This window comes from Ovis aries, chromosome 2, assembly GCF_016772045.2.
Source record: "Ovis aries strain OAR_USU_Benz2616 breed Rambouillet chromosome 2, ARS-UI_Ramb_v3.0, whole genome shotgun sequence".
Taxonomy (NCBI): domain Eukaryota; kingdom Metazoa; phylum Chordata; class Mammalia; order Artiodactyla; family Bovidae; genus Ovis; species Ovis aries.
In genome coordinates, this window is record NC_056055.1 from 132,853,910 (window position 1) to 132,881,691 (window position 27,782).

Here is a 27,782-nt window from a genome sequence, read left to right on the forward strand (position 1 = left end):
TCTCGGGGGAACTGAGGTCTCCGGGCTGGGACCCGGAACCCCTCCTCTGCCGCTGCTCCTCTGCTCAAGACCTCCGCGGGCGCGAGCCGCGGCGCTCTTACCCTGCTGAGGGTTCTCTTAGGCAGAGTGATCAATCACTCCAGCCTTGCGATCGCCCTGAGGCCGCTTGGCGAAAATGCCCAGCTCCCAGGGTGGGGGCAGGAGGAGGTCACCAAGCGCCCAGCGCACTCGGTTTCCCCGACGTACGGCGATCGAACCCTGCCCTGCGCGCCGCCTCGCCCCGAGGGAAGGGTTCGGGCTCTTAGAACTCTGAGTCGGCCCCTAGCAATACGCCGGCAAGGGCGGGTGGGGCGGTGGACTCTGAAGTCCGACGGGCCTTCGCCCCCCACCCCACCCCAGCTCCCCGGGGCTTCTCGATCCCGGCGCTGTGCTTCCCGGTGGCGCACGCCGCGAGCGTCGTCCCGGCGCCGTGACAGTGGCCGGTTGGCTGTCACGGCGGCCCTCAGTGGGCCCTTTCCTGCTTTGTAGCGTGCAAACCTTGCCGCGCCGGGGCCAAGGGACAAGTTGGAGCTGTTGATCTGTTGCGCAATTGTTATTTTCCCTAGGGCGGCTTTGTCTTTGGATTTAGCGTTTCGGAATTGCAATTCCAAAATGTGTAAGGCAGGATATTCTGTTCTCTGCTGTCAAGGGTAAGAATTTCGAGTGTAGATTAGCATTTCTGTTGTTTTTAGGCTGTTACTAAATGTTGCGCTTTCATACATTGTTTCTCTTTTGGGTGCTTTATGTAGTTTTCCTTTTCTGTTTGAGAATTTGCCTCAATTGCTTTCCTAGTATGTTGCTTTTGAGAGGGCAGAGGGTGGGACAGCTGTGTCTCATAAAACTTCGCTAACAAGTTCTGTAAATGTCGCAAATGTGGGAACAAGTTTCTGTGTATATTTTGTAGGGACTTTTTAAAGGAGTAGATAGTTTTATTTCCAATTTGTGCGTGTGAATGCGTTTTTTGGAAAAATATTTAGTTCAAGGAAATGTGTAACCTAATAGGAACGGTAAATATATTTAAGCTCTTAAACATCAAGCTTTAGACTAATCCTGAAGTAAGGTTTTGATATATTGACAATGTAGTGATTGTGCCTTTTTTTTCCCTTGGAAGCTGTTGTCTTGAACTTTCCCCCAGTAGTGATTAAGACTGTGTTCCTTCCTCCCCACGATATGAAGAAATAAATTGTGCTTTCCGATTCAGCTGCTGTTCAGTCCCTATAGCCATTTCTTTAATAATCTATATGACCAAAGGATATATGATGCTAATGGACTCTAGTTTTCCCAGATTCAGGAATGTAGCCTAGAGGGGTATATTACTGAAGTTTTTATTTCTTTCTTAACTATATAATTTACCATTCCATATACAAAAGTGGGTAAACATCTTTACTGCTTTTTCTTTTAAATGTGAACTTTCCAATTATGTTTGTTAAGGTAACTCCCTTTCCACCCTTTGTAATCAGACCTCAGTTTGCATATGCGAAGAGTATAAAAGAAAATGGAATAAAATTTAGAGTTAATGTCATGCCTGTAACTAAGATTCATATTAAATCTTTGTAGTCCAGGAAGATTTGGACAGAGTCATAAGTGGATTCTAACCTCTTGTCAAAGAAACACCAGGCAGGAGGTGGTACGGGGGTAAAAGTTCTTCCCCCTTTGTGCAAAGGAGGTGTTGATGAAGAGCAGTAGAGTTTTACATTCTGAATTTCCATTAGCTTCTGGAAGGAATCATCTACCCTTTTCAAAGCTGTCTTGGAGAAAGTATTTTTGCATATGAGGAATGAAGTTGATCTTGGACTAGGTAGGTAACTTCCAAAGAAAAATAAGGCCTCCCTCTCATCTCCAGAAGGTTGAGCAAAGAACAACTTGACTTTTTAGATATTTGGAAAAAAACCTCTTGAGAGATTGTGAAAGATTGTAGTAGGATAAAAACGTAACTCACATCAGTCTGCATTAAAAGTAGCATGGGCCATTTTGGACTCTTTCTTGTCAACTTGGGTTTTTATAAACAGTGCTGGGAGGGGAAACCCCAAAATCTGACTTTCTTTAGGATAATCAGGAAGAATTGAAAGCTAAATACACGAATTTTACTTACAGAGCTACATGAGAAAAAGAAACCTCTGTGGGCTAGAAGCACTTTTTTTTTCCCCGGGGAATTTCCTCTCTACTGGCGGAACACATTTAAAGGGGGGTTTGCGTAAATATTTCTTCTTTGATTTTTCCTTCATCTGGGGTTCACTCGTCAGTGCATATTCTTGGATTCAGGAGTTTGGCACTCAGATAATCGTAGATGAGTTATTGGACACTTACTTGTGTGCCAGGCGGTACGATAATTGCTTCACATGTATAATTTCACAGTCACCGTGTAGAAAATACTGTCTCCAGTTTCTAGGTGAGGAAAGAGGCATAAAGCAGCCAGGGTCCTGGGTCCTGGTTAAAGTGACTCAACTATTGAGTGGCAGAGGTGGGATTCAAACCCTGGTAGAAGGACCCCACTTCCGAAGTAGACCAAGACTAGTTAACTTTAAACAGAAGGAAACTCTTACGCTTGTAAAAATGGACAAATCGAGAAAAACTACAAGAAGCACAGGTAGGAATTTAAAAGATTAATCTTTGCACCTTTTCCAGTTACCAAGAAATTTAATAAGTGTGTTTGTGAGGGGTGAGGTCGACCTTGAATACAGTGAAAGTAAATACAACCTGAAACTTTTCAGAAAGACTAAGAGGCCTAGCGGGGTTTGATTTAGAGAGGCAAGACCATTTCTTAATTTAATAATAGTTTTTAAAATTTCTGATATTTCAGCAGTATCTGAGATTCTGCCTTACATTTTTCAGGGACTGTTTTTCAAATCTCTTAGCTCCTGGTGACTTTAATTTTATTTGCCTTGTTAGTTGGTACATACTCCTGTTCCATTGGTTCTTTTTATCTGGAAATAGTGGTCAAAAATAAGTTTCGTAGTGAAGATGTTTGGTAGTGAATATGCTGAAGAGTGGGACAGACAGGGTTAAACCTGGTTGAAGGAAAGTGGAGAGAATGGGGAGAATTTGACTTGAAAACAACTAGTGGAAACCTGTTGGTTCAAATTAAACACTCATCTCCTGTTTCGGCATTTCTGAACTGAAGCAGGCATAAGGGCTCAAATCTGTCTAATTGAAGCCTTCTTGGGGTTTTGTGACTAGTACATTTCAAAGTTTAATACTTTATTTCTTAGTCCTTATCTTTAAACTGGAGAAAGAAATGGCAACCCACTCCAGTATTCTTGTCTGGAGAATCCCATGGACAAAGGAGCCTGGTGGGCTACAGTCCACTGGGTTGCAAAGAGTTGGACACGACTGAGCGACTTCACTTTATCTTTAAACAGGTTGTTCTCGGAATTATTATTGTCTTGTTTGTCTGAGTTAAGGATGCTTCAGGCTTTTCCAGATTCAGTGGATAATTTGCCTAAAAATTAATCTGACAACTCCCAGCATATTTAAAAGCCTGGCCCAGCCACTTCTGAAAGTTTGCTGGAATCTGCTGTTGCACAGCAGGGTTGTTCGTTCTTTAGTTGCTAAGTTGTGTCCGACTTTGTGACCGCATGAACTGTAGCCCGGCAGGGTCCTCTCTCCATGGCATTTCCCAGGCAAGAATACTGAACTGGGCTGCCGTTTCCTTCTCCAGGGGATCTTCTTGATTGAGGGATCGAACCCCTGTCTCCTGCATTGGCAGGCACATTCTTTACCACTGAGCCACCAGGGAAGCCCACCCAGCAGGGTATAGAAGGATGAATGTACTAAAGGCAATATTCAGCCGGCTTCCCTCACCAGTGGCTGCATGTTTAAGTGTACTGTAGAATGGAGAACAGAGTTTATATTCTGATAATAACGATTTCTATGAGTTTTAAAATGTAGTTACCAGCTGCTTTTCAATATGCTCTAACAGACATTTATTAAAGGGGCTCTAAGATACAGACCAAGGCTTCTTTCATTGATAATGGTATGTTTTCTGGAAATGAGTGCAAAAAATACGTTCAAGTGTATAACATTCCCAAAAAGTATTAGCAAAATACAAGTGTTCTTATACTAACTTTCCCCGCCAAGACAAAGCAAGATGGCTAAACAAAATCTTATCTTGCCTGAAGTTGGAGTTTTCTCTGGGTCAGCCCCTGCCACAGTAAACACTTTTTAACTATTATTATGAAGAATTTTAGGAACATTGAGGATTGGAAGCACGGTTTTAAAAATTGGAGTGTAATTGCTTTACAGTATTGTGCTAGCTTCTGCTGTACCGCAGTGCGAATCAGCTATAAGTAGACATATGTGCCCTCCCTCCGGGACCTCCCTCCCATCTCACCCCTGGGTCGTCACAGATCACCAAGCTGAGCTTCCTGGCATATGTCCTGCAACACCTTCAAAGCCTCATAAAATCTTTCTCTGTGCGTGAGCATGTAAGTTTATTTGGCCCAAACTGTGGTAGAAGTGAAGACGAAGCCAGGACATAAGAGATACTTAGAGCACCAAATCCATCCTTCAAAGACCTTGCTGGTAATTGAAAGTCACTATCATTCAGCAGCAGCCTGTATCTTGCTTTTGCTGTTGTTATTGTTGTTCGGGTGTTTTTGGATCTCTGGATGGCTTGTGGGGATCGTCCCTGACCCAGAGAGTGAACCCAGGCCAGCAGCGAAAGCCCTGAATCCTAACCACTCGGGCCACCGGGGAATTCCCAACAGCCTGTATCCTGAAGGATTAAAAAAAATGCCCTGGCAGTGCTAAGTTAGTCATGCTTTTTCTCACAAACTTCGATGATTGAGACTCCCAGCCCTGTGACATCGACAGCGTACTGGTGAGATCCAGCCTCTCCGTTGCTTTTCTTCAAATCAGAGAAGAATGATTGGGTAATAAAAGAAAACTGTCGGATGATTTTGGCTTTGAAGCCTTCTTCCAAACTTAAGAGTTTATTTTCTGCATTAGGCAGTTCTCCTCAATCACTTTTTAAAATCTCCGATACCTGTCTTATATATGCAGCTGTTCTTTCCCTCTACAATTTGATTGTAAGTTCCTTGAGAGCTGGGCATAGAATTTATATTTGTCTCTTCTTTAAATAGATTTAAGAGATGTAAGCCCCATACAGTCCACCCATTTAAAGTGGACAGTTCGGTGACTGAGTGTATTCAGACTAGTACAGCCATCACCACATCAATTTTAGAACATTTTCATCACCCCGGGAAGAAACAGACCCATTAGCACTCACCCCCCATTTCCCTTCAGCTCTCTTAGTTCCTAGTAACCACTCATTATACTCTTATCTCTATGGATTTGTCTCCTGGATATTTCATAGAAATGAAATCATAGCCTGGCCGGTTCTGTGTGACTGGCTTCTTTAACTTAACATGTTTACATAGTTTGACCGTATTGTATCGTATATCAGGACTTTGTACATTTTATTGCTGAATACTATTCCATTATATGGATACACTACATGTTATTTGTTCCCTCTTCAGTTCATGGCCATTTGGGTTGTTTCTACTTTATATATATTTTTGCTCCTGATAGCAAAAATATATGGTTCTTAAAATGTGCTATATGTTAGAGTCACCACCCGTATTTAAAATGCTGATGCCCAGGCCATATGTCTTGTTAAATTAAAATCTCTGTGGGTGGGGCATTAGTATCTTTTTCAAACCTCTGAAGGAATTCCATCATGCAAGTAGATTGAGAACCAGTGTTCTGGAGGAGTTGGCACGGTTCTTGGTACCCGTGAAAGGTATGCCTATAGGGATTTAGAAAATCTGGTTAGGATGTTGCTTAATTCATGAAAGGAAGTGTTTTTATGTTTGATCACTGACCTTCACAGCCTTAAGATTAATAACCTACATCTGAGAACTGTGTTTAAGGCACCTGGTGAATGTTTGAAATTCAGTAAATATAACTTGCACTCTGTAATCCCTCATGGAGATTTGGGTGATAATTTTAGTAGAATTCCTCTGTTTGGTCAGGAGTGTGGTGACTGATAACCTGCAGTGTAGATTATTTGGGAATCATGTAGAGAAGGCAGTGAGGACCAGTGCGAGACACTGGGGAGAATGGAGAGCCTGGAAGCTGGGGTGCAATACTGCCTCCGCCCACGAAGCTCCGAGCTCTGCATTCCTGGGCCTCCTTATCTTCCTCCAGTAAAAGACAAAAACTTCAGTCTGGGACTCCCCTGGCAGTCCAGAGGCAAAGGCTCCAAGCTCCCAGTGCAGGGGGCCTGGGGCTAGTCCCTGGTCCGGGAGCTAGATCTCACCTGCCGCAACTAGACTCTGCGTGCTACAGCTGTAAGATTTCTCTGTTTCAGAACTAAGACCCAGTGTGGCCAAATAAATATTCAAAAACAAGAACTTCAATCTACAAGGCCACTTTTAGCAACTCAGCTTCTTGATTCTCTGTATATGCTTCGTAAAGTCAACTTTATATTCTGACCACAGTGGCTACCATTTGTACTTACCTGGATGGTTTCTGGTTTACACATTTGGAAACTAGGGCTAACTTCTGAATTGTTTGTGAGGTTGTGTGTGTGTGTGTGTGTTGTGCATCACACTCGAGGGTATGTCTCAGCCCTGCCTTGTGACAGCGTGGGAACAGGCCCAGCAGGGAGTGGGTGCTCCAAGCCGGCACCCATTTCTTTCGGTCTTTGGGCTTCTCTTTTGTGCGGCCCATATCCAGTCTTTCCCGGGCCATCACCCACTGGAGGGGTACATTCAGTCTCCCTTTTAGAGCTGTCTGCTTTTCTAACTCTAGTCATCAGTAGTTTGAAATTCTTTTAATATGTCCCTCCTATTATTGCTTTAAGATTTAAAAAGCAGTACACTCTTTCATTTATTTTGTGCTGAATGACATACATATGTGTTTAAAGTATTGATACCTTAAAACAGAAGAATTTTGGTGTTAACACTTAGGCTATATGCAGTGCAGACTTGTATTTCAGTGAGTGATCCTTCCTGTTAAATGCCCTTTCCCTCCTTTGCAGGATGGAGCCGATGTTCAGGGTGGGTAATGCCACTTCACCCCTCGTGTTTGTGTGGGAGGCACGGGCACTGTTAACTGTGTATGGAGGTGGCCTGCTGAGAAACAGTATAGACATTTGCTTCACTTCAGATTTGACGGCCTTTTGTCTGCTCCGCTTCACCCGTGCAGGCAGAGCCCAGCCTGTCCCCAGGGAATTCTGAGGGATTAGACAGCAGGGAGCAAGGATTGATCCGGTTCTGTGGCCTTCTGGGAACAGAATAGGAACAGAGGTGTGTCCCAGTGTCGGAGGGTCAGCTTAAGAACATGTGCGATTTGCTGCTTGGTTTTACAGTCCTAGAGCAAGGGAGCCTTGCTACTATGGCTTGAGAGTATTGAAGGACCCTGAATTTTTTTGACCTAGCCCCTCCAAAATTATTTTATTCATTACAATCCTGGCAATGAAAACCACCATAAATCAAAACTGTCATTTTTTTTCTTGCACTAGGAAAAACTGTCAGGTTTTGAAGACATCATTTTATTCTTGGGGCTTCTCAATGAGACGTGATTGAAACGTCCATTGAGAAACCAACTCCGGAGGACAAGAGCCGGGGCAGTGTTTAGTGTTCGCCTGGCTCCTCTCCTACCCCCAGCAACTATGTTTTTCCTCCTTGGGTTCCCAAGCTGAGACCAGGCCGAGAGTAAGAACCAAACTGTGGGATCAGGTTTCACCATGTGCTAGAAACTTCTTTACCAGGCTGTATGTTTGGGAGGATCCTTGGGGCAGTGGAGATCCCAGGTTACCTTTCACTTGGAAAAGGGTTCTGGAAGTAAAGGCGGAGAGGTTTAAGATTCCTTGTAATGAACCCGGGAGGGATGCGGCTCTTTGGTCTCTTCTGTAACTCTGATTTGCTCCTCAGTGTGCACCTCGTGTTTGGGTCCCTCATGTGAGGAAAGGGAAAAGCATTTGGGACATTCGCTTGTGCTGTGTTTACGCTCATTGTCTTTAGTTCTTTAGACCACCCTGTTAAGGTAGGTTTGTTGTTGTTGACAAAATTCTTTGGAGAGGCTAAGAAGCAGTCCAGAGCTTGGTTTAAGAACTAGAAAGCACAAGTATTTCAAGCAGAAGGATTTTATATAAGAAATTAATTACACAGGTGAGCTGAGAAACCAGACAGCCAGCCTCAGGAAGCCACCTGCCAGTCCTGGGGCTGGAGGGGCAGAGAAAACAGGCGGAATTCAAGGAGCTGGGACCATGGAGAGGGGGCTCTGCCTCCCATCCTCAGCCTCTCTCCCTCTCCCAGAGCCTTGGTAGATTGTAGTTGGGAAGGGAGCCTGGGGACGGAGCAGGGGCAGGATGGGGAAGGGATCTGGAAAGTGTTAGTTGGTCAGTCATGTCCTACTCTTTGTGACCCCGTGGATTGTAGCCCACCAGGCTCTTCTGTCCATGGAATTCTCCAGGCAAGAATACTAGAGTGGGTTGCCATTTGGCAAATGACCAAAGCAATCACGTAGCTGGTAAGAACTGGAGCCGGGATGGGAACATTCTTTGCCATCAAAGTCCTTGGACTTCTCTCCAAATCATCTAGTGCTTTGCCTTTGGGGCACTTGTCATGCCTGCTTAGGGGCAAGTGGCATGGGCATCCCGTAGACCACAGTGCCTTCTGTATTCTGACTTCCACAGCGCATTTGTGCTGTGTACTCCTTCTGGTGAGTGGAGCGCAGCACGTGTGACCACAGAGTAACTCAAAAAAATGGAACCTTAGAAACTCCTCTCAAGAGCGCACAGGTGGAGGGTCCAGTCGGGCAGTTCCCAGACTCGACAAGCATCCCACCGTTGCTGTTTCTGTGCCCCTCCCCCCATGAGGTGCCTCCGAGATGCCACGGCGGGATTGATTATATATACAAGTTTTTGGTGTTGCTGAAAGACTTGGGCCTCTGGGTCTTGAACTTGGGGGGAGGAGGTTCAGAAAAGAGGGAAAGTATCTAAGAGCAGAGGGAACCTCGCATCTCTTCCTTTGCTCCCGATAAATGAAGCCTTTTCTCTCCAGAGAGGTATGGGTGGATGTGGTCCCCTTTCCTCTGCCCCGTGGGACTCTGGGAAGCCTGCGTGCCGCAGGGCGTGGCGCTTGCCCTGTGCTGGGGCTTCCAGAGTTCACTGGATAACCACATGTTGTGCCTTCAGGCTGCAGTGCTGGTGTGGGTGCTGGCCAAGATGATAATGGAGACTGAGGGGACAGTCTTTCCCCCTTCAAGTCTGCAAGTCGCAATGCACTTGCAATGTCGTAAAGAGAACCCGCCTTTAGATGTTTGAAGACATCGGAATGTAGGCAACTGGCAGTTTCAGGAGGAAGAAAAGGAGAAGAAAATGAACATTTACTGAACAGCTGTTAGTACTGTACTAGGTCCTGGACACGTTCTCTCTTAACCTGGTCTTGATAAATCTGTGTCGATGGCAGCTGTTAACCCTTTTACAGACAAGGAAACCTATTCCAAGAGGTAAGGTAACTTGTCCGAGGCCATGCTACTCTCGCTGGCAGGACAGGGATTTAGAAAGTGTAATCACTGCCGTCCCTCTTTTCTTTCTTTCCTTCCTTGTCTCATGATTCTGGGTGTTTTGTTAGATGCTAAAGCATGAGGGGCTGCTTTACAAAGATTCATCGGCTCTCAGGAAACCTCAGGATATTCCTTGTTCTTTGCAGGGAGGCCCACTGCCTCCTCAGATGGCAGGCTGTTCACACCTCCTTTTCTGAGCTGGAAGGGGTTAGAGAGAATGCAGAAAGTGATGAAAGTTCTAGAAACCAGAGGGACCAAGTATATTTTATTTATTCAGTGTCTGTACCAGCTCCTTTAAAACAGAACAGTTTTATTTGAGCCATTGATGGTTACCACTGATATTTACCCTTTCTCCAGCCCATGGCTGCAGGGGAGTGGTCCTAAAAGATAAGCTAAACGTTTTTAAAAATTTCAAGGTGACATTAAAAGTCCTATGCCATCTCTCTGGGTCTTGACTGTCTTTTCTGCCCAGTACTTTTTGAAGTAGTTTGAGAAGATAGTAAAGGAAGCTATAGAAGAGCTGAAGAGGTTGAGCTATTGTGGTGATAGATTGACGGTTTAGAAACAAAGGCCAGAATAGGGAGGGAGGCAAGGTTGCCCACTTTCTTATCCTTTTCCTGACCATCAGCTTGAGGGAAAACAGCTTAGTGTCCTCTAAGAAAATACACTTAATCAGCATTTATATTGAATTAATTGTTATATTATCCAAGTTACAAAATTCCTTAATGCATATTGGCGAATCCTTTCGTAATCTGTTCTCTCAAAATCAGTTTTATTGTTAACTTGAAGGAGTGTGTTTTCCAGATTCTTGAGGCATAATATTTTTGTTTTTAATCAAGTACCCAAAGAATAATTTGAAGTTGATTTTTCTGCGACTAGTAGCTGTGGTCATAAGTGATATTAAATATGAAACCTTTGTTAACATAAGTAATTCTTTAACCCCAGACACCTTAGATACACAATGAAAATGCTGAATTCTAAGCCTAACTCTAACTTACTCATTCCACAAATATTTATTAGGTGGTAACATGCCCTAGGGAACTTTCAGGGCATGAAGTTGTTTTAATCTTCCAAGATAATGTAGCAAATATATTGTCCTCCTTGAAGGACATTTGCTTCTCAAACTGCCCCTCCTCCTAATTAATCAGTCCCTTTGTTCTTTGTACACCTGGATTTTAGGGCAGGGCATCTCTCAATACTTAATGAGTATAAATTAATCTCTATCTCTCCTGATTAAGGTATGACCTCCTGTAGGGTAGGGATTGTGTCACAGTCATTTTTGTAACTGGTGGCTGGCACCATGCCCGGTGCTTATTTAATAGTAGCTGCTCAGCAAATGTGAGACCGTGTCTGTTACTGCCCTCCCGGAACTTGATATTTTTAATCTGTGGTAGGTGAAAGGACAGAGGAGAAAATGTCGCTTCCAACTGAGATGCTCAGAGGACATCCTGGAGGAAGTAGCAGTATATCTAGTTTGTTTTTTTGTTCTTTTTTTAAGCCGGTAGGATTTGTTTTGGTTCAAACTGCAGTTGGAAGCCAGAGGAAGCATGCAGGCATGAACCGGCCTGTGTCAGTGTGTTGGGTCACTAGGGCTAAAAAGATGAACGGGCTGAAGAGGGCCTTCGGTGCCCAAGTGTGGTGTTTCAAATGTATATGAGGCATCTGGAAATCACCAGAGGTTTTGGAAAGGGTAGGACACATGAGCTGGATCTGGACAGGAAGTTTATTATGGCCTCTGCTGGGGCAGGTTAGGGGCGGAGAGATGCTGATGCCTTGGCATCAACCCAGAACTAAGGATCTGTAATTAATACTCCAGTTTGGGCCTCCTTTGTTAGCCTTTTAAGGAGAAATGTTTTAATGCCCCCATTTTAAAGGAGGGAGTCGAGTTTTCTCTTAACATTAGCTCCATCATGAAACCATTTGTGCTCAAGTTTGCACACCCTGCAGTTCCTGGGTTTTAACAGAAACTCATCGCCAGCGTATCCATCACTCCACTGAAGAATCAGAAGTTGCCGGGTTGCCTTTAGGATGGATTGTTTTCTTCCCTGGTGACACAGAGGGGGAGTTTCTCTCTTCTTGCCCTTTCCCACGATCCATTTGCTGTCACCATCTTCATTCAGAGGGAAGAGCGTCATCCTTGCCTTCCAGCCCCAGGGATTAGCAGTATTCACCCAAGAATGAAAACACAGACAATATCCTGTCTTTTCTTTCCCATGGGCTTTGCTTCTGTGCCCCCCTGATCTAAGAGAGGTGGGCATCTTGCAATGTTGGCGAAGGCAGCTGCAGTTTCTGGGGCTCTTCCCACCGCCAGCCAGGTGCTGTGTGCCTTCACATACTAATTTTGTCCTGTGGACTCCTTACTCCACCCTGTGAGGTACAGAGCCTTATCCCTCATTTGTAGGGAGAGAACCAGGGTCCAGAGAGCTTGAGTGATAGTTCAGTGGGATTGCCTCAGTTTCATCATCATTAGATGTGGATGAGTCTATGTCCAGTGTAGAATTAAGATGAGAACTGGGCATGAGATCTGGCCCACAGTATAGACATGGCAGCTCTGAGGATTGTTACCATAAGTATACATCTTCATCGGGGATTTGAGTGTGTGGGATCTGAGATTTCCTTGGCCCAACTTGAAAAAAAAATCTTTCCCTGAATCCACGCCCCTTGTCATTCTTTGCTGTAAGCGTCTCATTCCCCTGTGGCTTGTTCTGGTCTCACGTCAGGGCTGATTGTTGCAGAGACAGAAGACCAGTCTGTAGCAAGGGACACAGAGGGGCCCACGCTGCCGTCTCCTCTGTGGGGCCCTCTAGCCTGTTGGTTGGATGTCCTGCTTATGTGGACTGATAAGCCGTCTCTGTGAACTCCGTCGCAGACACACTCCTTCACTGGTTGTGGGGTTCTGAGCCTAGAAATGGAGCAGTGTCCACAGGCAAGTTGTACAGACAGAAAGAGTTGGGGGGTAGGAGTGCATAAGTGGAAGGTTAAACCCAGCTGTGGGGCTTCCTGGCGGCTCAGTGGTAAAGAATCCCACTGCAATGCAGGAGGCTTGGGTTCGATCCCTAGATCAGGAAGATCCCCTGGAAGAGGGCGTAGCAACCCACTCCAGTACTCTTGCCTGGAAAATCCCACGGACAGAGGAGCCTGACAGGCTATAGACCAGAGGGTCACAAAGAGTCAGACACAACTTAGCAACTAAGCAATAAAACCCAGCTGTGAACTGAGCTGGCCCCTGTGGCCTTGCCCTCTTCCCAGCCCCAACCCATCTTTTAGTCTTCAAAGGTTAAAATACATCTTTGGTAGTAACTGCTGCCAAGTAACTCTTTAAAAAGGCGAATTGGTCAAGGGAAACACCTGCCCATGAGACCCACGAGGGAGATAACATGGTGAAAACGTTGAGACCTACTGCCCTTCCTTGTTCATATGTGATGGGTAATCCTTTTTACGATATTTTTTATCGTAAATAAAAGCTTATTGGTGATACATAAATAAGTTTGGAGCTCACCTTCTATTTTTCATAGAGTGATTAGACCCAGAAGCCTCAAACTTAGATGCCTCTTATGTTCATTTGGGCCTCCCTGATGGCTCAGCGGGTAAAGAAACCGCCTGCCAAGCAGGAGACATGAGTTCGATCCCTGGGTCAGGAAGATCCCCTGGAGGAGAAAATGAAAACCCACTCCAGTATTCTTGCCTGGGAAATCGCATCCCATGGACAGGAGCCTGGTGGGCTACAGTCTAAAGGGTCTCGGTCTGACTTGACTGAGCGGCTGAGCCCCGCCCATGTTCATTTGACCCATGCAGCAGCAGTTGAACGTATTGGGAGCATTACTGCTTCACCCCTGACATGTCCCCTGTATTTTTAAGGGGCACTCACATACCTTTTCCTCACATGGAAAACAGTTCTGTGAGGACAGGTGTTAGTCTGGGTTTTCCCTTACAGCCCAGAGCTCCCTGTATAGTTCACCCCAGCAGGACGGCGGTGTGCAGCCTCCTTGAAGAGGCCTTGGGTATGCTGAGTAAGGGCCTCTGTTCTCTGAGTGATCCTGTAGCACAAATGGGGGGTGGATCTCGCTGTGACGAGTTCTTAGAGGCGGGTCTTCAGGCAAGATCACTTAACCTCTCCGTGCGTCAGTTTCCTTGCCCCACAAGGAGATGATAATACCACCTTCCTTGCCAATTGGTTTGAGTACAAGTGAGGTCATGGAGATGAGTGCTTGGAAAGTACCGAACACGTAGAAAGTGCACGAGAAATGCACTCACTGTTATCAGACTGTGTCACGCTTGCCTTTACCTAGCTGTAGAGTACTGGCACTGTGATCCTTCCTTCTCAATCCTAATGTGAAGGCTCACGAGGTAACTGATGTCCTGACGTATTTATTTAGCAAGTTAACTGAAAAGATTTACCTTAAAGAAAGTTAAAGACTCCTGTATTGATTTTAAGAGACATATATACTAATTATCATTTCCTTTTTAAGAGGCCCAAATTACTGCCTGGCAGTTGACAACAACAGTGGGTTTTGTGCATGTTCAAATGTATACATTGGAAGCAGTTGAAATGGAATTTCCAAACTCAGGACTAATTCATATCCTTGGCTGGAACAGATAGCGTTGCTGGCCAAAGCCTTGGCTTTCTTTGTCCACCAAAGCCGATTGAAAAGTTCGGAGAGAGTTTGGAGGAAATGGAAAGGCGGCTTTAATTCTCAGCCAGCAGAGAGGGGCACACAGTAGGCTCATGCCCCAAGAACTGGGCCCTCTCCATGAGGAGTCCAGGGGCTTGTATAAGATGAGGCCTCGCGGTCAGGAGTCGGTGATGAGGAACAAAGGTGTTATGACTTGTCAAAAACAGTCATAGGCTGGCGTCAGTAGCCCAGTAATTGAGTCTGGCAGATCGGTGGCGCTGCCTTCTTTCTGATATGTAACTGCTAGAGAAAGGTGTCCTAAGGGTAAACACCAGATGCAGGATGTATTTAGCATACAGAGTCAAAGGAAAATAGGTGCGGAAGTGTAGCTCCTGCAAAGTCAGGGGGAAGGAAAGCAAACTTAGTTACAGACATGCAGAGTTAGGAGCAGTTCAAAAAAACTAGAAACGATCAGGCCTGCTCCCTGGTCTCTTTATCTTCTATGTTCTCTGGGAAAGGAAAATTAAAAAACTAACTCCTTTTTTTCCCCCCTTTTCACGGCAACAATAGTACTATTACCTAAACCCCTCATTTCTACCCATTCTTCTGGATGACCTTTGCAGTAGTCTGGTAACCCTGTGGCCTCTGGACCACAAGTTGCTCTTTGATCTCAAGGTGATCGTGTAGTATTATGAGCTCTGATAGTAACTCACAGATTTGCACTCTCTGGTCACGAAGTAGCTTTTTGCAAACAATGGTTAGCAATATAAATACTACCTAGTGTCCTCTGGATGGGTTACTGTTCCCATTGTATTCTCAGGAAATAATCTGCAGTACAGAGGAGTTTGGTTCATTAGAATTCCCTGCGAAGAAATGCGGAGGCCCCACCCTGTAGGTGCCTGAGCTGACCTGTCACTTGCCACTGGTCATTTTTGAGCACTTGAAATGGGACTTGGGTAACTGAGAGGGTGCATTTTTTGATTTTAATGAATTATGATTTAAAATTTAAAACAGAAGTACGGTAAGATATTTTTCTGTTGAACATAACTATTTTGGTGGGACCACATTTTATGTGATCATGTCATTTGATCTTTGTTACATTCATTGAGTGTTTCTGTCACTTGTAATACCTCATTAATAATTTAAATATTTTGATTACAAAGTAAAATGATGTTTTGATATATTGGGTGAAATAAATAACATTGTTTAAATCAAATTAACTGTTTTCTTTCTTGGTAAGGCTACTAAAAGCGTATGGGGCTTCCCTGGCGACTCCAACAGTAAAGAACCCTCCTGCAGTCTAAGAAACCTGGGTTTGATCTTGGGTCGGGAAGGTCCCCTGGAGAAGGGAATGGTAACCCACTCCAGTATTCTTGCCTGGAGAATTTCATGGACAGAGGCGCCTCATGAGCTCTAGGCCACGGAGTCGCAGAGTCCGATGTGACTGAGTGACTAACATGTTCCCTTTTCTCTAAAATTGTTTAAATCACACATATGGCTTGCTTTAGATTTATACTGGAAAGTACTGCCTTAGAGCATCTATTACAGGTTGCTGAAATTAGCTTGTTCTGAAGTTCAAAATTAGGTTCCAGGCTTACATTTTTTATTTTATGGAATCAGAGGTGTTTAGGTGAAGGGATCTTTGGACTCACCTAACCCAACCCTGTCCTTCTGCAGATGGAGAAACTGAGGTTCAAAGTTACTGCAGCATGGCACGCCCTGACCGTGGATGGGTGTGGAACTTAATGTGCTTTACAGCCTATTACTTTGCGTCCTGGGCTTCCTTGGCATTGGAAACATGCTGTGGACGTCAGGGCTGCAAAGAACTTCACTAGTTCCAGATAGAAGGATTTAAAAAGCAATTATTTTAGGCAATGAGAGAATTTTTGTACTGTCTCCCCCGTGGACAGGATGATCAATTCCATGTTTGACATGTAAATTTTTGTTGGGCAGTATGATGACACATCCATGGGGAACAGTAGTAATGAGGTACAAATAATTCCCACACTTCGTGCAAGCACTTTACTTTGGAAAACTCCATACATCTGGCTCTCATATTTTCTAAGGAGTTCTTTTCCCAAAACCAGAGATTTTAAACCAGACCCACAGCTTTTGTCCTTGAGAAAAAGACTGAGAGCTTGACTTCATGTGTTTGTTATTTAGGTAGCTAGCCCGAGATCATTCGGTTAAAGTTGAGGCCCGTTTTACGGTATTGTTTGCTTATTGGTAAAACTGACTTAAGGAAGAAGCCACCAAGAACTAAAATGAACACCCTTAGAGAAAACCAGAATTTTTTGTCTATTTTGAGGAACCAAGGAGGAAAGGGAGGCATGATGAGTCACTAAATGGTGATTTAATTCATAGGTCTGTCCATCAGGTTTTGAGAGGGCTGCTTCCGCTACAGACGCAGTTGACCAGTCAGATGACCTTTGATATTTAACTTTTCTGAACCTATTTCTTCATCTCGCTAATCTTCACACAGAGCAGTGTGAGGATTAATTGACACAGTATGCAAGTGAAAGTGGTTTGTGCTCTGAAAGCATTACAAATGGAAGAGCTGCTGTCTCGCAGGGCTTCCTTTCTCCAAGAAGATGTAGGACTATTTCTGGGGTCACCCTTGGTCTTGGGGAGCCCGTGGGTGAATCAGTCAAGTTTGGAATGTGCATTCAGTGGGCCCACGGCCTTGACCCCACGATTTGGGACTTCTCAGGCTTCCGTGTTAATTTAAAGCACTTCCTGCTCTTGGCAGCAGAGATGGTCTGCCTGAAGTCAGCGTTAGAACTGGAAGCCCTTTAGTCCTATTGTGTTGCGTATGGGCATAGCCTTTAGACACCACCGAGGATTTAGATTAAGAGCAGGGAAAGGAAAGTTCTCTGCAGAAAAATGCAGGTCAAACTTTGGTCAGATCACGTTTCTGTAGGCCAGGGTTCCATTTGGTTGCAGGATCAAATGCCACACAGCAGTGTGTACACTTGTTCTCAAAGTAATTCCTAGCATTTCAGAAATTTAAGGACTAGAAATTGCAACTGGAAAGTCTAGTTTGAAATCTGATTTTTGTGAGTTGACCAGATGACCCTTCCTGGGTTCAGCTCGGTCAGATGAGACCTAGCATCAGTCACCCATTTAGGATCTCTGGGCTTTGGGATACTCATTTATAAACTTGGTGTTTGGCCTGTGTTCTGTTTGCAAGCTCACTGTCGGCTCTTCTTAGTTACTTGTGTGTTCAGTGTAATTTAATAGCCAGCTTACATGTTTCTGAGAGACACTTCCCTAGACAGAATACCTTGTCCTGGCCTTCAAAGAGCTAGTAGATACAGTCAGCCTGGTTGGACTTGCTTTCTCTTTTATAGCTTATACTCCATTTAAAGTTATTATAAAATATTGATGATATTGCTTGTGCTGTACACTGCATCTCTGTATCTTATTTATTTTATGCCACTAGTAGTTTGTAACTCTTACTCCTCTTCCCCTATCTTGCCCCTCCCTTCCAACCCTCTTTTCACTGGAAACCATTGGTTTGTTCTCTGTATCTGTGTTCTGTTATATTCAGTTGTATGTTTTATTTTTTAGAGTCCATATAGAGGTGGAAACAGAATTTGTCTTTCTCTACTTGACTTATTTCACCAAGCATACCTTCCAGGTCCATCCATGTTGTTGCAGATGGCAGAATTTTCTCGTTTTTTGGCTGAGGGGTATTCCGTTGTGTATACTGACAGCGTCTCTTCTGTGTCCATTCATCTCCGCGTGGACACTTTAGTGGTTTCCAGATCTTGGCTGTTGTAAACAGTGCTGTGGTGGACACCGGGGTGCATCTCTTTCTTTTCAAATCATTTCAAATGGTTTTTGTTTTCTTCAGATGTATAGCCAACTATGGATTGCTGGATCGCATGGCAGTTCCATTTTCATTTGACTTGGTTTTCTCTTGGGCATTCACCTTGTCTGGCAGAAGGACTGAGGCTGCCAGTTTTGCTTGTTTCACCTGCTGAGGCTGCCTCACCTCTACCTGTGTGTACTGTGGCCTTTATGTTTCTTGCCCCTGCAGTTTGTTTTACCAGCTCCAAAGGCACCAACCAAGGTTACCTTGGCTGGCCATAGATTGGTGATTAAAGAAATGTTTGCTGGACAACTGACTATGTACAGTATATTCTCTCTAGTCTTAATTTTATTGTCTTATCTTTAAAAATATTGAGAGGGCTGATTTTGAACTGAGTGTGAAATATAGGAGACCTTATATCAACAATTACTATGTATTTATTGGGTGAATACCATGTGCCAAGGTGCTGCAAGGTGTGAGGGACACATGATTGGGGCAAAGAGTGGGGAAAATGGGCATTTCTCATTGTATAATAAATTAAAATGTATATACTCCTTGACCAGCAGTTCTGAGTATCTGTCTCACAGGTAATCCTCACACATTGTTGAAATGACTTATGTACAAAGATAGCCATTGTAGCATCATTTGCCCTAGCAAAAGATTAGGAATAACTTAAAAGCCCAATGAGGGACTGATTAAGTAATTAGATTAAGTGTGGAATGTTATGATTATATCCTACTTCTGTGTGTGTCTGTGAAATGTGTCAGTCCCTAAGCCATGTCCAACTCTTTGCAACCCATGGACTGTAGCCCACCAGGCTCCTCTATCTGTGGAGTTCTCCAGGCAAGAATACTGAAGTGGGTAGCCATCCCCTTCTCCCGGAGATCGTCCCAACCCAGGGATCGAACCTAGGTCTCCTTCATTGCGGGCAAATTCTTTACCACTAGCACCACCTGGGAAATATGTGCCTGTGGGTGTGTGTTTAGAATATCTTCCTAAGGACACAAAAAACTGATGCCAATGGTTGCCTTGGGAAAAGATAACTGGGAGATTACTTTTGTAGCTTTTAAATGTATCCTGTATACAGATGCCATCTATTAAAAAAGACATTGTCATGCCCTGAAGGAGTTTGCAATTTAGTTGGGCCATTGTAACAAAGCCCAGATAAGATATACAGAGAAAGTACTGGCTGGTGAATATTGGCTTTATGGGAAGGTTGATTTAAATGCTAAGCTGTGCTTGTGCAGTTGACTGGATTTGCCTAGTTGTCAGGACGGGTGGGTCTGAGCATCTGTGAGCTGGCTTCCAGCCTTAGCATCCCACCGGGCAGAGGGCATGGGGGTGAAGCAGTGTGCAGCCTTTGTCCTGTCGTGGTGGGAAGCGCCCACAGGCTGGACATCAGATCTGGACTGGGGTTCTAGCTCTGCCACTTGCCAACTTGCACTTTGGGGCAGGGATGCTGGAGACCCAGAACCTAATTGTGCTCATCCATAGATGAAGATAAACCACCTGCCTCATGCTGTGCAGTGACCACTCCTGCAAACCATGAAGTGCTTTGCAAACACCAGCGGAGAATGAAGCTGCAAGGAATCTGCTGACTGGCAAGCTGGGACCAGAGGTGCAAATTTAAAAATTAGAGCAATGCAAAAATGTATCTTTTCCTCCCCTCTGCCAAATAACTGGGCAGGAGTCATAAAATTAGATGTTAAATTAGGAAAGTAGACCATAGTAGTTTTGGAATCCTTGACCTTTGATCTCAGGAGAGTCATTTCACCCGTTAGACCAGTTTCCCTGTTTGAAAATGAAAGGGGCTATGTGCGTCCTCTGGGCCCCTCCAGTCACCACGTTCCGTGACAGTGTGGCATTAGCAGCAATTCCCATCTCATCTGAGATGAGTCATACTGACTGAGAAGTCCACATGCAAGGAGGAAGTCTGAGAATTTTCCTTGTGCTGGAGAATCTGAGCTGCTGGGGAGAAACTGGGGGCTGGGGCGGGATTGCTGCCACAAAGAGGGCAGACCAGAAAGGCAGGGTGAGTGGAGATGGGTTGTCTTCTCCACCTCCAAAACCTCCTTTGATTTCCAGTATTCATACAGACTAGACGTTTGGAAAACCCTTGCTAAGATTACCCCTTGCTTAAGTGGGTGGGATACAATGCGCTGTGGCGGTGAGCTTTGTGGCTCCTCTGCGAGGTCTCTGCAGTTTGGGGACGCTTCCTCTGTGCTGTCTTGGCCCCTACGTGCTTTTCTCCTCACGTCTCTGAACTGAGATCAGAGACTGTCCTCTGTTGACCTCTGTGTCCTCAGCACCTAGCATAGTTCCAGGTCCCTGAGAGGTGAGCTGTGTGTGTGTATTCGATGGGTTGCTGGATTAATGATCCATTTATGGACACTGATCTTATTAATCTTGACTACCACCTTTATTATAATTATCACCATTCTGGTAAAGTGACATTTCAGCCACTAGTAGCTTATTATTTTGAGAAATATTTCACACTCAATAAAGTTAACACTAAAAAATAATTAAACAGACCCCCCCTCCACCCTTTGTAATGTTGTTTTAACAGGATGTACCAAAAAAGCTAAGTATTTTAGACAGTCTCTGTACATTCCAATATATGCGCATCTAAGATTCATCACTGTCACTTCCACAGGCATGCACATCTTGAGCTGGCCACAAGTAACAGCAGGCCTGAATCCCTGGCCCAGTTCTTACCTTTCAGAGCTAACTGTAAGCAGTTAAACCTGAAAAGGAGCTTTAAGATTAAAATAAATAATTTGTTTACAATTGCAGGATCCAAAGAGGGTGAAGGATCATTAAGGGGGTTTAGAAGTGGCAGGAGTAGCTGAGAGTTCCAGGGGTTCGAGCGTGCTGGGGCACTGCCCTCCCTCGCTGGGGCGGGGGGCAGAGGCAGGAGACTGAGCAACCAGGGCTGTTTGGCCCCAAGGTGGGTATCTGATGACCTGGTTAGTTCACACTTGGTTAGTGTCAGCATGTATGTTGAGTGAAGTTAGAGTGGTTCTGTTGATAAGAAAGGGTGTGTGTGTTTTCCTATAGAATCATTATAACAGACCAATTCACAAAGTTACTTTCATGTGTGGAGTGCAGCATCCAGAGCTGAATACCTTCATGGCTTGTTCAAAAATGGAGGTGAAAAAAATGGGTCCTGAAATTTGCTTATCAAACGAAGCCACTCAACATAGTGACTTACCCTTGCATAAGCCATTTGAGGCCCAACAGCTGCTGCTGCTAAGTTGCTTCAATCGTGTCCGACTCTGTGCGACCCCATAGACGGCAGCCCACCAGGCTCCGCTGTCCCTGGGATTCTCCCGGCAAGAACACTGGAGTGGGTTGCCACTTCCTTCTCCAAAGCATGAAAGTGAAAAGTGAAAGTGAAGTAGCTCAGTCGTGTCCCACTCTTCACGACCCCATGGACTGCAGCCTACCAGGCTCCTCTGTCCATGGGATTTTCCAGGCAAGAGTACTGCAGTGGGTTGCTGTTGCCTTCTACGGAGGCCCAACAGTGGCATCCTGCAAAAATACCACAAACGAGCAGAAATTAACTCTGCTGGCATCCAGGTGTGAAACTTCCCATGGAAAAATCAGATTCACTTTTGGAATCAGTAGCAGTGGGATCACCTGCTGTTTTGGAAATTAACTGTCCTTTCTGGTTTCTTTGTGGCCAAACACATATATGCCTCTTAGGAAAATAAACAGTCCAAATTCTTACTCTATTCTCTTTCAGGCTTTGCTTTATCTTTGCATCATGCTTTGCAGTGTACAGACAAGTGTAATAGATGAAAGTTCCAGTAAACTGGCTGGATCATGTTTCTTAGATTGAGTCACTGCTGAGAAACTTGTGAGCAGGAAGCAGCACATGAAAATGTACACAGTAATAAGCTGGTCTGTGAGGAAATGGGACCATTTTCTAGGTGAAAGACACAAGGGTAGGAGGATGTGTCTGCAACCCAGGGAATAGCAAATTTGTGATCTAGGATTTTAAGTCATTGAATAATTCATGTTTTGGTGTGTTTGAGATTTTTTTTTAATGCTGTTAAAAACTGCTAGTTACTGAAGACTGGGGAAATAATCCTTAGTAAGGTTACTCTAGAAGGAAAACTTGGATTGGTGGTAACATAGAGCTGTAGTTACACAGAAATTAACCCAGTGACATTTACACTTGATCTCAGTGTCTGTAAGGCCTCTTCCACCTGTAACATTCTGTGATTCTGTATAAATGGTTTTTTTTTTTAACCTTTGTTTTTAACCACCTACTTCACAATTATTGTAGCAATATGTTCAGAAATTGGCAAATCAGATCAGTAGAATCAAGAGTACCTGAAAGTGGGCAGACTATAAAGAATAACCAGTCATCTGCCTTCTCTAGAATTCCGAGAGAACTACTGACCTTGTCTTGTGTATCTTCTTGTAATGAAGCAGGAGAGAAGTAAATAGATAAATATTATGAAACAGAATAGTCATCAGTGAGATGTATTTTAAACACACACCTGCTTGGTGTTACTTTACCTTAGTGGTAAGGCGCCATACTGCAGGGTAGAGCCTTGTAAATCAAGGAGGTCGTTTACATTGTTTAATCAGTTCTTCAGGTTTGAGCGCACCCTCACTTGCTTTTGTACTTTCCTATAGCTGTTGATTTGACCTGTGTTCTTAAGGGACGGTAGGATGTGATTCATGTTCCATCCGGTTTTGCCCCAAAATATTTGTGCAGCTTCTATGGAAAAAAATATTAAACCAGATTTGGCTTTTAGATTAATAATATAACTATCTGGGTGTGATATAAAGACTGAAACATCTGAAAGAAAAGTATTACTGGGTATAATTTAGACTCTGAATGCTAGTTGTTAATATTTGTCAATATCAGGAGAAAAAACTTTAAAAGATTTACTATTTTCTCAGTGGAATTACATGATTTTAAGAAGGAATCACCTGGGACATTGTCTTAACACACCGTGTGACTGGACGTGAGGATCAGTTTTTATTGTTTACAGAATTATCCTTGCAATTTTTAAAAAACATTTTATTAGAGAAACGTATGTTTAGAAGGAACCCCCCCACCCCCCAATCACCTTCCTTCATCCTCTGGACAGAACAGAGGATGGGAGAAGGGAGAGAGGGAAACAGTTGGGGGTACTGGTTTCATTTATACATGTGAATGTATGTGATAGAAACCATTTCATTTTAGATACTTTTCTAAAGCCTTAGCTTACTGAGTTGCTTTAATTTAGGAGTTCATAATACCTTTGCTTTATCTTTTCTGATTTGGAGGGAATCATCTGAGCATGATAAAATGCTAGTTTATTCAGAGCACTAAAATTAGCTTGCAAAAGACATTATTCTGGGATTCATGTTCAAGGGTTTTCTTCTTTGTTTATCCTGGAACAAAGATGTTTGTTTTAAAGTGGTCCAAGTTAATAGTCCAACTTCAGATTTCCCATAGAACGAGTAACAGATTACCCAGATGGCAAACGATGATATATATACGTTTTCCAGTTATGATTATTTCCACTGGGCCAGATGGTGATTTACTATGAACAAGTCAAACATTTCTTAGTATTAATACATTGTCTTATTGTGTCGAAGCCAAGCTAGCAAGGTAACTCAGGGGTCACGAAAGAACAACAGTGTGGCACGTGAAGGCTTACACCCAGTGCCACACTCCTCTCAAGAACATGCCGAACGCCCTCAGGAACACTTTAAAGCTTAAGGAGATGCCTGTTGAAAAGCCACACATTCCCCCTTCCTCCCCAGACCTTTCTTCTCTGCCCTGTTGCAGGGCAGCTATGCTTCCTCAGTGCCTCAGGGTGAAGTGTGCAAGACCAGTTTCATTCTTCCTTGGCCATTTTCCTTCCACCCCGTCCATTGTCATGCTCTTGTTTGTTGCAAGAACCATCCCAACAATTTCTCCTTAGATGGTTTGAGAGCTTTGCAGAGAGATGGGTCATCTGTGGAGTAAGTCACATGCCCAGTCACAGGGCTCCTTCAAGACCGCTTACTACAGTCCTGGGGCTGCAGGGCTCCCTGCCAGTGAGATGTGTGGGGACAAACTTATGCTGTGCTTAAATATTTGAATATTTCAAACAATAACAAATGCCCACAGATTTTTTTTCTTCTGAAACTCAGGTGAAAATCTGAGTAACACAATGTATGATATATCAAGGCTATGACAAGCAACCCTTTGTTGCTGCATTCTGAATTTGATCAGAACATTTGTTTTAGGAATTCAAAGTGGTTACAACTCAGCTTTTATTTTCAAGCAGACGTTTTTCATGAGAGCTCTCATGGCAAGAATAAACATATAAACTTAAAAATACAGAGCAAAACCTCTGAGAACACTTTGAAACCTGTTTTGGTGTGTGATAATCTCCATTAAGACTGCCCAGCCTGCATTGAGCAATTTGATGTTGTCACTGGCCATTTTGTGTTTTATGTTTCCGGTTTGTTGATAAAGGATCTATCAAGGTGCCCTTGCCTAATTATGTTATGGGGAGTTTTAAAACACTGAATTGGTTTGGAGCTGTGCGTTGAAGGGCAGTCATATCAGAAACTGAGTAGCAATTGAGAGGGTGTTACTTGGGTACATAAATGTGTTGTTTAATATACAACACCCATTGCACATGCCCAGTGGTCAATTTCAACCTTCTTTGAGAAGGAACCAAGTAGCTTCAAGACCGAGTGGTGTTTCAAGGCTCCCACTCCGATTAGGTCTGCAACTTCATTCTTCTCCTTTGGCCTGGAGTTTGGTGTCACTTATAGCAAGCAGGACTCATCCCCATTGGGAGGCATATCAGTACTTGCATATACTTTACATTTATAAAGTTCCTTCACATTTCATTTGATCCACCAAAATCTGTATTATAGGGATAGGATGGAATAATTTATAGCTTAACTATCTGAACCCACTCAAGACATCTCATCTGATGAGGAGAGCAGGGAAAGGGAAAGAAGAGTTATATCAACTCTTGGTGTGATTGCCACTGATAGTTTTAGAATAAATTAGAAGTTTTCCTCCTGCCCATAGTTCTGGGTTCTAGGGATACTTTGAACTCATCATATTTGTGAAGTGTTTCCAAAATAAATTCTTCAGTGCTTTCTTTTGTGGGAAAGCCAAAACTGGATACTGGTTTTTATCCTGGGACCTCTTAACAAGGAAGCCACAGGCTGTGGAAGGTGAGGGAGGGATGTGGTCCGTGGCCCCCAGGTGCAGAGACAAGTGTTGGGGTTTCTCTGTTGTGAATCTTCTGAGTTCAATGAGCTTTCCATGTTCTGTTCTTGAGAAGGGTAGAAAACTATAGAGCTCAATTGAAACTGTATGAGTACACATTTCTTTAATTTTTAGTACGAGCCTTTAGTAGGAGTGAACATGCCAACCATCTCCTTACTTAGCACCTTGTTAGCTCCGGTTTGGAGAATGGCCCAGACAGCTGTATTTAGATTTCCCCAAGAAGATATGGCCCAACCTAATTAGAATTTTAGTGTAGGTTTCTGTATACCTTGGGCCTCTCTCTTTCACATGACCTTTGTGTAGACATGTCCACTACATGGACACTACTAAAAATTCAAAACAATTTTTAAAGTGGAAATTATTCTCATGTTTTAGTGGGCAGCCTCCTGAGAAACGTCACATATGACTGAATGCTCCACGATTTCTATTTTGTTGCTTGTGGCCAGGAACATAATCCAGGTGAAAAGAGTTAGTGGCTCAGTCGTGTCCAGCTCTTTGCAACCCCATGGCCTGTAGCCCACCAAGCTCTTCTGTCCATGGGATTCTCCAGGCAACACTGGAGTGGCTTGCCATTCCCTCCTGCAGGGGATCTTCCTGACTCAGGGATCGAATCCATGTCTCTTACATGTCCTGCACTGGCAGGTGGGTTCTTACCACTAGTGCCACGTGGGAAGCCCCCAACATCTCTCTGTTCTGGCACTTTCCAGGAGTATTTAAGCCTCAGTATACTTACCTGTATAATAGGGATACATGTTTTCTTCATGTGATTTTGAGACTTGGTTTGTATATATCTGAAGTACTTAAAACAATGCTTGGCACATATAGAAAGATCTTAATAGATGTTGTCTTAAAAAAACGGGTATACCCTAGCCAGTTCTCAAGAGCTACAGATACTGCTTTAACTATACTGCTGCTGTTGTGTCAGAGAAGGCAATGGCACCCCACTCCAGTACTTTTGCCTGGAAAATCCCATGGACGGAGGAGCCTGGTAGGCTGAAGTCCATGGGGTCGCTAGTCGGGCACGACTGAGCGACTTCACTTTCATGCATTGGAGAAGGAAATGGCAACCCACTCCAGTGTTCTTGCCTGGAGAATCCCAGGGATGGGGAAGCCTTGTGGGCTGCCGTCCATGGGGTTGCACAGTCAGAGATGACTGAAGCGACTTAGCAGCAGCAGCTGCTGTGTGTGCTTTGTACTCTTAAGTTACACTGTTTAAAGCTAGGATAACTTGTCTCATGGGTGGGATTTCATAGCTTTTAAGATTCAAACGCCAACTTTCAATCAAGGCTAGAGATGGCCTCTACTATCCAGCTAGCTGGGCTGCCTCTAGGTTGGGTGATCTGTGCTTGTACTTGGTTGGGTGAAATAGCCTGACTGCTCAGCTAAGGAACTACCATGTTGTTCCTGTCCTTTGGAGGCTGAAGATAATAGAGCTGTAAATGCACTGGGCAGCCCAGTGCTGCCGGCCGTCGTCCAAAGCTCGATGTTTGCACACTGAGTATACTGGCCTTCAGCCCCAATTCCCTTTCTGTCTTGATTTTTCCAACCTCCCTCTCACTGTTTTCAATGTAAATGATCTAGGAAATAGAAATGTTTAAATTCCCCATTCAGAATTTAACAAAAACTTAAATTTTAAATCAGAAAAAAATTGTTTTTAACATTTATAGTTAGAAAATGTGCCTAGGCTTGTTATATAAATCAGAATAACCAATTCCTCATTATAAGATTCTCCCCTTATGTCAGAATGCATCACCTTCCATTGTTCCCTGGAGCCATGTTTTTTTGGCTTGTGTTATTAACAGGATTACTTATCAGGAGTGAGCCTAGTGGGCACTACCCCTTTCACAATTCTTCTGACAGCCTCTTGCTTTACCACACATCACAAGATTAACAGTCCCTAGGACTTGACCTTACCAACGTGGTCATACCTCAGGAGCTAAAGACCAAGAGGAAATTGTTTTTAATAAGTAACCACAGAGACAAATGTAGCAAGAAATGCTAAGCAAAAGATAATCCACTGTAGGCAAAGACCAAAAGAAAAGTGGTTTCTCACAACTGCAAGATTGACAGTTTAACTTGCAGCTTTTTCCCCCTCTGTAAACTGGCATTTGCTAAGCAAGTTTAGGAGGAAATTCCATATATTCAGTCATGTTCTTCAAACTCCATTTCTCATGATAAAGCATTGGCTCAGGGTGCTTGCTCTAATTTTTCTGTTCCATTAAACAAGTGTGGGGTTTCTTTTGATTCAAGAACATTAACGTGCAACATCTGTTACTTTGCTTTTAGTGACCTCTACCATCACCCAATTCATTAATAATCCAAGTAACTAATAAATGATAAGAATGGATAGCTGTGTTTGAAGGTGATTTTAAGAAAAATGAATACATGCAGACACTAGATACAATTACTGTGCCCTTCCAGAACACTGGATTTATGTTCCCATTCAGATTTTATTTGTAACTACCCCCTGTTATCAGCAGTGGTATAAATTATGTGTTATCTACTATTTTAAAACCATTTTAACCATAGTCTCTCTCCATCCTTTTTTGTGTTAAACATA

General features: G+C 43.8%; 1 protein-coding gene and 1 long non-coding RNA gene across 3 annotated transcripts in view; both read left to right on the top strand.

The window, feature by feature from the left end:
* The window catches only part of NFE2L2 (NFE2 like bZIP transcription factor 2), a 32,578-nt gene that overhangs the window by 674 nt on the left and 4,122 nt on the right, over positions 1 to 27,782 (top strand). The window contains exon 1 of one of the 2 annotated variants that reach the window (XM_012132935.5): positions 660 to 689. The exons of the other annotated variant lie outside the window; for it this stretch is intronic. The gene's annotated coding sequence lies outside the window, so the exon portion shown is untranslated. Of the gene's footprint in view, positions 1 to 659; positions 690 to 27,782 lie in introns of those variants that run through there. 2 annotated transcript variants of the gene reach the window in all.
* On the top strand, positions 5 to 27,777 carry LOC132659203 (uncharacterized). The gene is made up of 3 exons (XR_009599321.1): positions 5 to 242; positions 19,474 to 19,597; positions 20,773 to 27,777. It is a non-coding gene; the product is annotated as an uncharacterized LOC132659203 (long non-coding RNA).